We start from the raw sequence: 11,458 nt of genomic DNA, 5'->3' as shown, positions 1-11,458 counted from the left end.
TTTATCTCCAGCCAGGCACCTGAAATCAGCGGCCTTAAAAAAACAAACCACCCCCCAAAACCCAACCACTAACACACCGGCCGGATGCCCGGCTGTGTTTCTCTCCCCCCCTGCAGCTCCCGGCAGCCAAGGGTTAATGTGGCTGCCAGCTCGAAGGGGAATAAAAAAAGGGGGGGGTAGGGCGGCTCGGCCCCCCCTTCCCCCGCCGGTGCAATGCCTGGGCCGGCCGGGGTGGGCGCTGTGCCTCGCGGAAGCGATTTAACCCGCAGCGGCTGTAGAAAGCGGAGCGGCATTTCCTCGCTCGGCGCGGAGCCACGCCTCGGGCAGGGGCCGGAGTTCCCAGGGAAAGTTGGCCCCTGATTCTCAGCCCGGGGAGCCGGGGGACAGGCCTGGGGAAGCCGCGCACGGCTGGGGTCGGGGAAGGTAAGGAAATGCCTTGAGTTATGGGCGGGGGGCAGGAGGGAATTTCGCTCTGGTGAGTTTCACCATGTGCTCCGGGCGCTGCTCCGGGTGTGAGACCCGGCCTGGGGCGCGGGGCAAGCGGGGCCGAGCGGCCTGGGAAAAGGGGCTGCTTCCCCGCAGCTGGGAGCCGCCGGGGTCGATTCCTTCCCCCCGGGGGTGTGGAAGGGGGGGGGGCGTGTTTGCCTGTGTCCTGGGCAGAGCGGCGGGGGCCGTTTTCTTTGTAACTTCCCCCCCCCCAGTGAACCCCCCCGTTCAGGAGCTTTGGAGAAATCCCAGAGCCGGGTTTGAATGGGTCCCATTGATTCAGCTGTGAAGGGAGACGTGTGGGGCAGTTTCCAACCTCCCTCCCCCCTTCTTCCCCTGTGAGAGCTGGGCGGGGGGGGGATAGGGCTGGTTTTAAGGCAGGCAGGTGAAATTCTTTCCCAGGGCTTCCCTCCCCTCCCCAGCTACGTGCGCCCGGGGGAAATAGTCCCCTCCCAAACCCCCAGCAGAAGGGGGGGAGGGCCAGAACTTCGCCTCCTCTTCTCAAACCGGGGTTTGACTGTAAGCTGGAGGGGCAGGGAGCTGAGCGGGCTCTGGCTGGGTCGGCCCCGGCAGTGTTGGGCACAGGGACTAGGAGTGAATAATCCCAGGTTGGTACCGGGCAAAGCTGGGCGTGAAGGGCTGTGAGGGGGCAGAGAGACGGTGCTGTACAAAGGGAAAATGGGAACCCTTTCTCAGAGCCCCAGCCCTCACTCCTGGGTGTGCTAGTGTCACCCTGGAGGGAGGGTTGGAGGGTCCCAGCCTGGCTCTGGGTGCTGACAGTGAAAGGGGTGACTTTGATCTAAACCGGGACCGGGGGACGGACGGGGCCTGGGAGAATGCACGCTTTCCTCTCTCCTTTATGTGAGTTTGTCCTGTTGCTGGTTATGCTGCAATTGCTCCTGTCATGGGCACATAGACGGGCAGTTTGTTCCCCTCCGTGCTGGGACAAGCCCAGGATCTCTGTGGTGGTGGTGGGCAAACCGGCACTAAGGGACTTCAGAGACGAGTTTAAAAGCAGCAATGCCAAGGAATAAAAACAGCCTTGCCCTCTTAAAGCGTAGGCTGCCGAAAGCCTTCTGGGGAACCTTCCCCTTGCTGTGCTGATTCAGTGGTGAGTAAGAAACGAGAGACCCACCGAGCCGGCATTAGAGGCCTGATTATATATACACAGTTGCTTCATGCAAAACCCCCACAGCGTTCAGGACAGCAGGGCTCTCTTGTCGGCCCGGGAGCCCACGCCTGTGACGTGCTGCCAGCCATCGCAGGATTTCTCAACAGCCAAGTGAAAAGCAGCAGGGCGAGGGCTGCCAGAGAAGTCATTTTGTGTGAGTGGGAGAGAGACCGGCTCTCTCCGGCCTGCAGCTGAGAACCGGCTGGCTCCCTCGCCTTCCAAAGGGCTTTAGGAACGAGCGGGCCCAGTCCTGCTCCTGGGGGGAGTCTTGGTGTCAGTGAAAGCAGGACTGGGTCCCCTGGCGCCTTTCCCTATCCGGGAAGCGTGGTCGGCAGATCTGCGAATCCCCCTACATACCGGCACGCCCCCTCTTGGCAGATGCTGTGCCAGATTCTGGCCTCATTCAGTGCAGATGTGCAGCTAGAAGAGTCAGATCTGTCCAGCCTCCCTGCCTTGGAGGGGAAATTCCCTTAGTGTGGATCAGTCATGAGGCCTTTGCTCCTTTAGGCATGTGATAAAGGACTTTTTTTTTTTTTTTGGTGGGTGGGGGCGTGTTTGAATGAGATGCTTTAGACAGTGGGAACGATTTCCCAAGGCTCGCGGGGGGTTCTCCATCATCACGGCCAAGTGTGAAATCAAGCTGCCTCTTTGAAAAGAGCTGCTCTGGCTCAAACAGGAATTATTTTGCGCCAGTTCTCGGGCCTGTGCTATTTGCATGCGGTCGGATTAGATGATCATCGTGGTCCCGTCTGGTCTTAGAATTGCGGATCTATGAAGAAGCGCCTCTGGTCGGCTTTGCATGCGTTTGCAGCTCTCACGGCCTCCCAAGGACTGAACCGAGAAATTAAACTATGTTGCCTTTTTCAGCAGCAGTGGTTAGTTTCGCTATCCTGTGTTGCATGTTGGGCACCCATTGTTCCACACAGTAGCAAGACAGGATCTTGATTAAACACCAAACGGCTCGTGCTGTCTCCAGGGGCCAGTGGGAGAAGCACTGATATGCTACGCAAAAGACATACTTGTTCTCACAGGATTCTTGGCTGGGGTCTGAAATCTTGCCATCTCTAGCTGAGTTTTTCAGACCCGAATGAGCGCAGCCTCAGTTCTCAGCTGTGGTTGTGTCAAGCTCAGACGTCGAAGGGCTAGATCCGCCTGGGGTAAACCAGCATCCGTAGAGCAGCGCCCATTTATCTGAGCTGGCCTAAGGAGGTTACACGGGTGTCAGAGCAGAATTTGGTCCTTCGCTACTTAGCTGAGTATCTGATGGTTGGCCAGCTCTTTAAAAGCCGGGCTAGATCCGTGGCTGGTATCAATCTTCATTGCTCCGTTGACTTTAGTGAGGCAAAACTAACTGTCACCAGCCGAAGTTTTGGCTCTGAAGCTTCTCGAGAAAGAGGCTGCATGTGTTTGCCTTAGAGGTGAGTCCAGACTTAAGTCTGCGATCCAGACACCGCTTGGTTTTCTTTTTAGGGACATCTGGATGGGAATTTCCTATCTGGCTGTTATCGCTATGGTGAGTGGAGCCAAAACCTATCCTCCAGTCGCCCCTGCAACTTTGCTTCCGTTATAGTGTTAAGTAATAATTTATTTGTATTACCACGGTTGTGGATCAGGACTCCCTGGTGCTGGGGGGCTGTACAAATGCAATGAAAAGATGGGCACGTCCCTGACCCAGCTCAGGGTTCCCGTGGGCAAAGACAGAGTGAGAGAGATGGGAGGGGATACAGAATTACAGAGGATACGTCTACACTGCAATCAAAAAGAGCTGCAGCTGGCTCAGGCTCCCAGGGCTAATAATTGCAGCATAGACACTCGGGTCGGGCTCTGGGACCCGGCGAGGGTGGGGAGGGTCTTGGAGCCCAGGCTCCTGCCCACGCTCAAATGTCTCCATTGTGATTTTTTTATCCTGGCAACCCGAGCCCGGATCAGTGGACCCAGGCTCTGCGGCTTGGTGCCTCATTGCAGTGGAGACGTACCCAGAGAGGGAAATGGCTTTGTGCTGGATAGTGCTAGGTCGTTGCAGCAGCCGGCCCAGGGCCGCTAGCCCCTTCCCCACCCCCCAACGAAGCGGGATTATAAAGGACAAAAAAAGGGGTAAAGGGGAATAGGAGGCCCAGGGCAGAGGTGATACGAAGGCCTGTGTGCAGCTGGCTGGCTTTCTTTGGAAGGGCAGAGAGACTGCTAGGAGATCAGAGCGAGGGATGGCGCGTCCCCCTCGCCGTCGTTGAGAAGCTGCCGTAAACCTTGAGCCTGACCGCGGCCCAGGTGCGACTCTGCCAGGCCACGCTGCTGGAGCTCTGCTGCCCTGGAGTATCCGCCTGGGTGAAAACTGGGACAACACGCGAGGCCCAGTCAGTCTTGCAGAGGGCAGAAAAGATGCTCCCCCACCAGCCCTGCTGGGGGCTTAGCACGGGGCTGATGCGCGGGAGCGACATGGGTCAGAGGGAGCCCTACCAGAATCGGCATGGCCGGTCTAGTCCAAAGCACCCCGCAAAGGGTTAACGGGACTTAGCCAAGCTGCAAATGCCAGCGGCTGGGCCAGGGCACAATGAGCCTTTGGCAGGCCTGAGGAGTTCTCCGTCTCTGGGGCTGAGCCGCTTTTCAGTTCAGTAGCAAGGGCAGGGGGCCCGGGTTCTTTCTGGACTGTTGATTTCTTCTCATTCAGCCATTGCGGGAGGGCTGCATTTGAACAGCTTCAGTGATTTACGAAAGGGGGTGGGGAGCAGGTGGATGGGTTTGAGAGAGGCTGTTCACACCCCCTTCTCCCAGGCTGAGTGTTGGGGGGGAGAATGGTTGGGGGGAGCCAGGGATTGCTGCTGTTGACTGAGGCTTCCTGCTGCAACAATACAGGCTGTATTGTGCAAGGTGCTGTACAAACCCAGAACAAAGAGACAGTCCCTGCAAACTCAGCACAGATTATCAGGAAGTGCTTTCCGGGACATGAATTGTCTCCTCTCCACCTGACGCAGCACAGACCTCAGAGGCCTGATTCTCTTCTCAATTACCTCACTGGAGTCACTCCTGATTCACACAGGAGTAACCCTGCTCGCAGCTGATGTGAGAGCAGAATCGGGCTCCCAAAGAGGAGGAAGAGCTTGGTCCAAATTAAATACAGGCCGAGCTGTAACACACGCCTTGAAGGTGGATCTGTCGCCGGACACAGCATGGGTCTGGCCCAACATTCAGCAAATCGAAGGGGTCTGACTAAGGGCAACCTCGTTCTCATCCGTCAGAGCCTCCGATCTCCTAGCCCCGAGTGCCGGCGGCAGCAGGTCCTGAGCTGACGTGCAGATTTCCGTCACAGCCCCCTCGGAACTGCCGCTGGCTCCCCAGCTGGCTCAAAACTGCCTCCCGTGCTTCTAAAACCCCCCAGGGACTCACTGCAGCCGCCAGCCTCCCCTTCTCCCCCCATTTGCCCCCATCTCTGCTCTTCCCGTCCAGCTCAACAGAACTGTCTCCTCTCCTCTGCTGCCTTGTATCTTGCATCTCTCCCCTCCCCGGCTTGCTTCACCGTTCACCCTCTTTATCCCCTGCCACCAGCTCTCCAGGGTGGGGGCAAGCCTCTGCTGTTTGGAGCAGCCTGCCTGCCTCTCTCGGCCTGGGACGGGTGTCGGATCTATGGCAGCTTTTCTCTTTTGCTTGCATCCCTTTTATCAGGTCTGGCTGTTTCTCTCCCTTTGTGGCTGGGAGTTTATTTAACGACTGAACCCGTCAGGGGATGCAGTTGGGATGGCTGATGGCTGTCCTGCTGGCCCCGAGCCTTGAGTGGTGTAAACTGGCCTGGCTCCATCGGGGCCAGGCACTCCAGCTGGTGTGCATGGGCGTTGCGGTCCAACCCTGATTTTGCACCCGCTGAGGGTCTGGCTGGCCGGAGCTGAACTGTGAATTGCGTTGGCGGCTCAGAGCCGGAGTTTCCATCCTTGTTATTAGCGGCTGCCCCGGCGAAGAGCTCCCAGGGTCTGAGCGTGGCCCTGGCGGGGGGAACAGAGCGGCCGTTTGTGCTGGGCCTCGCCGGGTCTGGATTCTAGCCTCATGCACAGGCGGGTCACCCCGGGTCGGGCGGCTGCCGGGCGGCTGTGTTCTGTTTGGGGGCGAGGGGGCGTGTCCTTTCTATTCACTTTTGTTCTGTTTCCATGACTGGCTGAAATAGAGGGATAGGCAGGAGCAGCTTTTGTTCCCCTCTGGGAGCGGAGCAGAGGGCTCTGCCCATGGTGACTTCCTGGGTCTAAGGAATTTTGGGCTACCAGGTCTGGCCGGGGGCTGCAGGCGGGTGATTTCTTGATCAGTTCAGCCTCCAGGACTTCCACTGTGGGTCTGCTTCGCCTCCGTTACCCGTGCAAACGGGCATTGCTCTCTTGGCGTCAGTGGGGCAGATCCCCCAGCTGGTGTGAATTGACTCTGGGGCTGGGATCCCAGTTCACACTGACTGCCGATCCGGCACAGTGGAGTGACTCTGGCGTGAGGCGAAGGGCAGGCCTGTACCCCAGGCCTAACGGGGCGGAGGTGCCCCCCATGGCTGTGCACGGGTGTGAGTGATTCTGCGGGATGTGGGAGAACTGTTCCCCTTTTTGGCTTTTTATCCTCCCAGAGCTGCAGCCCCAGCATCCCAGCGCGCGGGGCCCTGTTGTAAACCACGCTTGATCTTACTGCTGGGCGTTATCCCAGGGACAGCGTGGGACGGGGCAAATCTCTCGCTGCCATGATGGGGTGGAAATCAACATGGTCTAGTGACCAGGGCACAGGACTCCTGGGTTCTGCTGCTGATTAGGGCTGTGCCCATTGGTGCCTCAGTTTCCCCCTCTGTAAAATGGAGGTGCAAATCCCGCTTCCTCTGTGGGTTTGAAGTGCTCCAAGGCCTCTAGGGTGAAGGCGCTACAGAAGCTTGTAGTATTATTGTCTGTTTTGTCACGTCTCCTCGTCCACCCCCTCCTTATCTGATTCTAGACAACCGCGTGTCTGGGTGAAACCAGCAAGAGAATGGAACATGTGCTTTCCCCTCCTACCCTCCAGCTGATCTTAGTACAAGGCTTCAGAGGGAGGAGACGCTTGGGATTTCACTAGGCTGCGGTGGTGAAGGCAGGGAACTAAATTTATAATGGCCCAGGCAAGAGAAGGCTGGGGTGGGATGGGGGAGGAGGTGAACGGAGTCTATAAATATCTACAGAGAACAATAAGCCTAAGAATTGCTGGTCTCAGATGAGATGGGGGGAGGAGAGGACTAACGAGCCATGGCCTGCCGCTAAAGCAGGAGAAATTGTCCCCAGAGCTCTTTGTGCAGCGGGGATCAGGTGGGCTGCCAGTGCTGGGAGTTCCTGAACTGGTGGGTCTGGGGGCAGAGTCTGCTCTGCAGCTTTGCTTCACCTGACTTCCCCCTTGGCCTGACATTCTGAGTTTGTTGACCTTCAGGCTGGTGTTGCAGAGGCAGTGTGGTGGAGTGGTTGGGGCCCAGGCTTGGGTCTCAGGAGTCCTGGGTTCTGTCCCTGACTCTGATCTGCTGCCTGACCTCGCCACCTGCCCTCTTGGTGCCTCAGTTTCCCCTCCCATCCTCTGGCTCTCTGGTCTACGTAGACTGTAAGCTCTTTGGGGCAGGGACTCTCCCTGCGTGTATTTGCAGTGTCTAGCCCCATGGGGCCCTGCTCAGGGCTGGCGTTTCTAGGTGCGACTGCTATAAATCAAAGTTTTGTTGCAAGGTCTGTCCAGCTCCATGCTGAGGCCAGTCTGTGCTACACACACAGCCGTGTCGGGGATGCAGCAGCCATGCGTCTCGTGCCATGCAGCGTTCTGGTTGTAGTGTGGATCTGGTCGTGCTGCAGGTCCAGTCTGCACAACAGGTCTGAATTTCTACAGCACCCACCAGAGCTACAGCAGGGTGAGCTGAAGAGGGTGACTCAATCCAGATTCTCAGCCTTAGCCCACCTGGGAGGAAAATTAGGACTGAAGGATTGTCTACATGGGGAAATTAAATTAATGTGGGGGTGTGAATTTAAAGAGGATTACCTGTACCCCATTAAACCCCCTGTGTGAACACCCTCGTTCAAAATTAAAGTGGCCTTAATTCAGTTGATCTTAATTCACAGCTAAAATGAATTAAACGAAATGGCATTAAGGTCACTTTAATCCTGAATTGCAGCCTACCCACAGGGATTTAGTGCAATTTTTAACTCCTCCACTTCAGATTCACCCCTTCAGTTAATTAGGATTCACTTTCCTGAATGTCCCTGTGTAGACAAGCCCTTATTCCAGAATAAATGCATTCACACCGGCAGTGAATCGGGAATAGTGAATCAGGAATAATTCCACGTGTAGACAAGCCCTAAATCAGTGTGAAACTAACATGCCCGGTGTGCATTTGAATCTCACGGCCAGGGGCTTTTCACCAGTGAATAGGTACCAAAGGCCCCCCGAGATGCTAGTCTAGGAGGCCCCTAGATGTGTCCATGGCACATGGCTACAGTGGCGCAGCCGTCCTGGCACCGTAGGCCGCGGTGCAGACACACCCTTTGGCACTGCCCTCCCGTCTCCTGCTAGTCATTTCTGACCAGCCCCGCAGTTGCTAGACAACGGCAGCAATTAAATAACACAGGGCGTTGCGCAAGTCGAGGCCATGCCAGCTGTGCCACACCCTCTCCTGTCCTCCGTTTGCCTGGCGGTAAAACGGGCTAGCACCAGGAGTACTGGGTCAGTGACTTGGGCTGGCCCCTGGCTGGCATCAGACTTCACTTCCCGCGGCGCTGGGCTGGAGGGAAAGGCTCAGAAACGAGTGCATGACATGGGCCCTTTTCCTTGCCTAGAAGAGACGCTGGCTGGTGCGACGTGGGCAGTGGGCCATGGGCCCGTGTCATGCAGTGTAGACGCTGGGATCCAGGGCTCAGTAATTCCTAACCTGGGGTTACAGAGGAGTGTAGACGCTCAAGCCCTGCTAACTTGGGTTCTACTAGCCCTGGGCTTGCATTGCAGTGTAGACAGAGGCTGCGTGGTCACACCACGAGAGGCAGAGCAGACTCCAGCTCACGTTCCCCCTCCACAGCTAGATCTGCTGTATTGCCCTCTTGTGGGGCTAATGGGCTGGGACCTCACCGGAGCAGATGAGGCAGATCTAGCCCTGATGTGAGGAGGCTGCTGGGCTCTTTGGAGTCTCCGTGAGCTGCCTCCACTTGTGACTTTGGCCCAAGGCAGATACGTGGTGCAGGAAGGCGCCATTTAATCCTGGGCCCTGGGCTGGGTTCTCCTCTGCCTTGCTCTGGTGTGAATCAGGAGTGAGTGAAGTCAGCAAAGGCCCAGAGCGGAGCACAATGTTCCTTGCTGTACGTGGGGCAGGGCTGGCAGCGGGACGCAGGGGAGGCAGGGTGGTGGCCTTCCGGGACCTGCTGAGTCATCTGGGTGGTCTGTCTCGCTGGTGGGCGTCTTTCCCCTTTCCAGTTTGTGCACGGAGAACTGGGGCGAAATCCTGAGCGGCCGATAGAGGCGCGTGCATCCCAGTGGCCCTGGCTGGGCGACTGACCCCCTGCATGGGGATGTGCGTGGAAGGGAGGGCAGCCTGGCCACCACTCAGACACGCTCCACTGCAGCTGACCCTCACTGCAGGCCCCGATCCTCTGGGCAACTTCAGGGTTGGATCCAGGGCCTCTGTCTCCTCTCCCCTGCAGGGCTCCTAACGCCATCGCTGGCCGTGGAGTTACTCCTGACTCACCCCAGCAGGAGAGAGAGAACTGAGCCCCGAGTTAGCCTCTGTAGGTCCCAATCCTCCTCCAACGCGCAGCAATCTCCTGTCGCCGACCCTGCGCTGACGCCAGCGGCTTTGCACCCGGGTGCGTGAAAGGAGAAGTGAGCCCCCATGAGTCTAAGCTCAAGGTACCTGAGTCAGCAGCTCTTCTCCTCCCGCCGCCCACGGGGCTCCGTCAAGCAAATGGAGCTCAGCCAGGGCGCCTCTGCTGCACCGTGCCAGGGTCTCCTCTGTCTGGGGGCCGATGGGGGTGGGGCCGGGTGCTCTGAGCTTGGAAAAGGGGCTGGAGTCCGGGGCAGGTGGGGGTCAGTTGGCTAGAGGGCCGTGAAGGCTCCCGTTCCAGAGCTGTCGGCGTGGGGTTTACAGCAAGCGGTGGGACCAAATACAGAGCTCCCCGGGCATCTGCAGGGTGACTTTGGCCAATCTGACCTTCCCCAAGGGCTGGGTTGGAGAAGGGGAGGGGGTGGGGGAGGGCGGGGGGAGGGAAGAGCAAGTGCGAATCTTCCACCGAGGGGCCGTGAGTCATGTTCGGGCAAGTCCCTGCGGCCGTGCCCTGCCCGTCTTTCGGAGGGAGCCTGCCTCATGCAGGCTGCCGCTCCGCTACCGTGGCAGTGTTGTCTCATGGCTAGAGCACTGGATTGGGACACAAGAGAAGGGTCAGAGAGGCAGGATGGCCCAGGGAGTCTGCCACAGACTCCCTACATGACCTGAGGCATGTCACTTAGTCGCTCTGTGCCTCGGTTTCCCCAGCTGTGCAATGCAGGTGCCTTGCCTTACAGGGAGGGTGAGAATAAATATATTCCAGACCAAGGTGCTCAGTACTAAGGTGATGGGGGTGGGGGGCAGCCAGAGATGATAGCAGAAGTGGGACCAGAACTGTCTTAGGCAACTCCCATCCCCTCTCTGTGCCTCAGTTTCCCCTCCTGCCCTGTGTCTATTCATCCTGTGAGCTCTTTGGGGCAGGGACTCTCTCTCACTATGTCAGGGCAGCACCCGGCATGATGGGGACCGCTGTGCTACTGTAATACTAATAGGGGGGGGGGGTCGGCTCTGTGGATTCAGCCACTCAGCTCTTCCCCGAGGCCTGGTGCAGAGATGCATGGGATGCCCCCTGAACTCAGAGCCTCCACCATGACTGAGCTGGGGTTGGCAGCAGGATGGAGTGATTTTCCTGTCCCCGCTCCCCCTCCATCGCACCAGAGGCCCAGAGAGACGGGCCCTGGCAGGGACCTCCCTGCTGTGGCGAGTGGCGGATTCCTCCCTGCTCCGGTTGGAGGATTCGTCAGACCCGAGCAGGTCGGGGCAGGACGGGCAATTCCGATCAGGCCCGGCCCGAGGCGCGTTCCTGCACAGCAGCCATCGCCAGGGGGCCCAGCCTGCGCTGGGGCAGGTTGGGGCCCGCCGGCCGCCCGCAACAACTGACAGGGAAAAGAAAAGGGCGTGTGTAGGGGGCGGTTTTCTCTGCAGGGTGAAGTGAAGCTGGCTGGGTTCGTGCGGGTCTGCCTGGGAAAGAGATTAACAGACATACACTTGTGCCTGCCTCTCTCCCCCCCAACTTCCAGCTAGGCACCCCGCCCCCCCAGCTCCCATCTGCACACACACACCTCCCCCGCTTCCATCGACAGCTTCCATTTATTCGAATTCAGGCGGCTGTATCCACACAGGTTTGATGCAGTTTAACGAAGCCACTCTCCAAATTCACGTCTTTTAGTTAATTCAGATTAGTTTTCCTGAGCGTTACTGTGTAGACTAGACCCAATTCAGTACAAGAGGCTCTTAGTCTGGAATAAAAGCGTCCACCCATACAGTTATTCCAGAGTAGCTATTCCACTTTGAATTCGCTCCTGCCTTAATCTGAATTAATGCCCCAGTGTAGACACAGCTTTTCGCTGTCGTGGCTATCTCCCACACCTCCAGCTCACTAATCCTCGCACTATGATACCACGGTGATGGCTGCATTAGAAGTACCTTGGCTGACTGCACCTCACTTACACAGAAGCCCCTTTCCCACGCTAGGCTTGTCTCCCACATTCCCCCCTAGGGTGCCCAGCAGGAAGTTTAGCTCTGTGGGTGCCCCC

The 11,458-nt window shown here is 57.8% G+C and overlaps 1 protein-coding gene across 1 annotated transcript in view; it reads left to right on the top strand.

Moving 5' to 3' along the window:
- The first annotated feature begins 218 nt into the window (after nucleotides 1-218).
- Nucleotides 219-11,458, top strand: part of CDC42SE1 (CDC42 small effector 1) — a 50,560-nt gene continuing 39,320 nt past the window's right edge. The window contains exon 1 of the mRNA XM_067569386.1: nucleotides 219-423. The gene's annotated coding sequence lies outside the window, so the exon portion shown is untranslated. The remainder of the gene's footprint in view (nucleotides 424-11,458) is intronic.

This window comes from Emydura macquarii, unplaced genomic scaffold, assembly GCF_026122565.2.
Source record: "Emydura macquarii macquarii isolate MOO-44397 ecotype Brisbane River unplaced genomic scaffold, CSIRO-AGI_Emac_v2 contig_2924, whole genome shotgun sequence".
Classification (NCBI taxonomy): domain Eukaryota; kingdom Metazoa; phylum Chordata; order Testudines; family Chelidae; genus Emydura; species Emydura macquarii.
The sequence above is the reverse complement of the archived record's forward strand: the minus strand, read 5'-3'. Positions and strand labels throughout refer to the sequence as shown.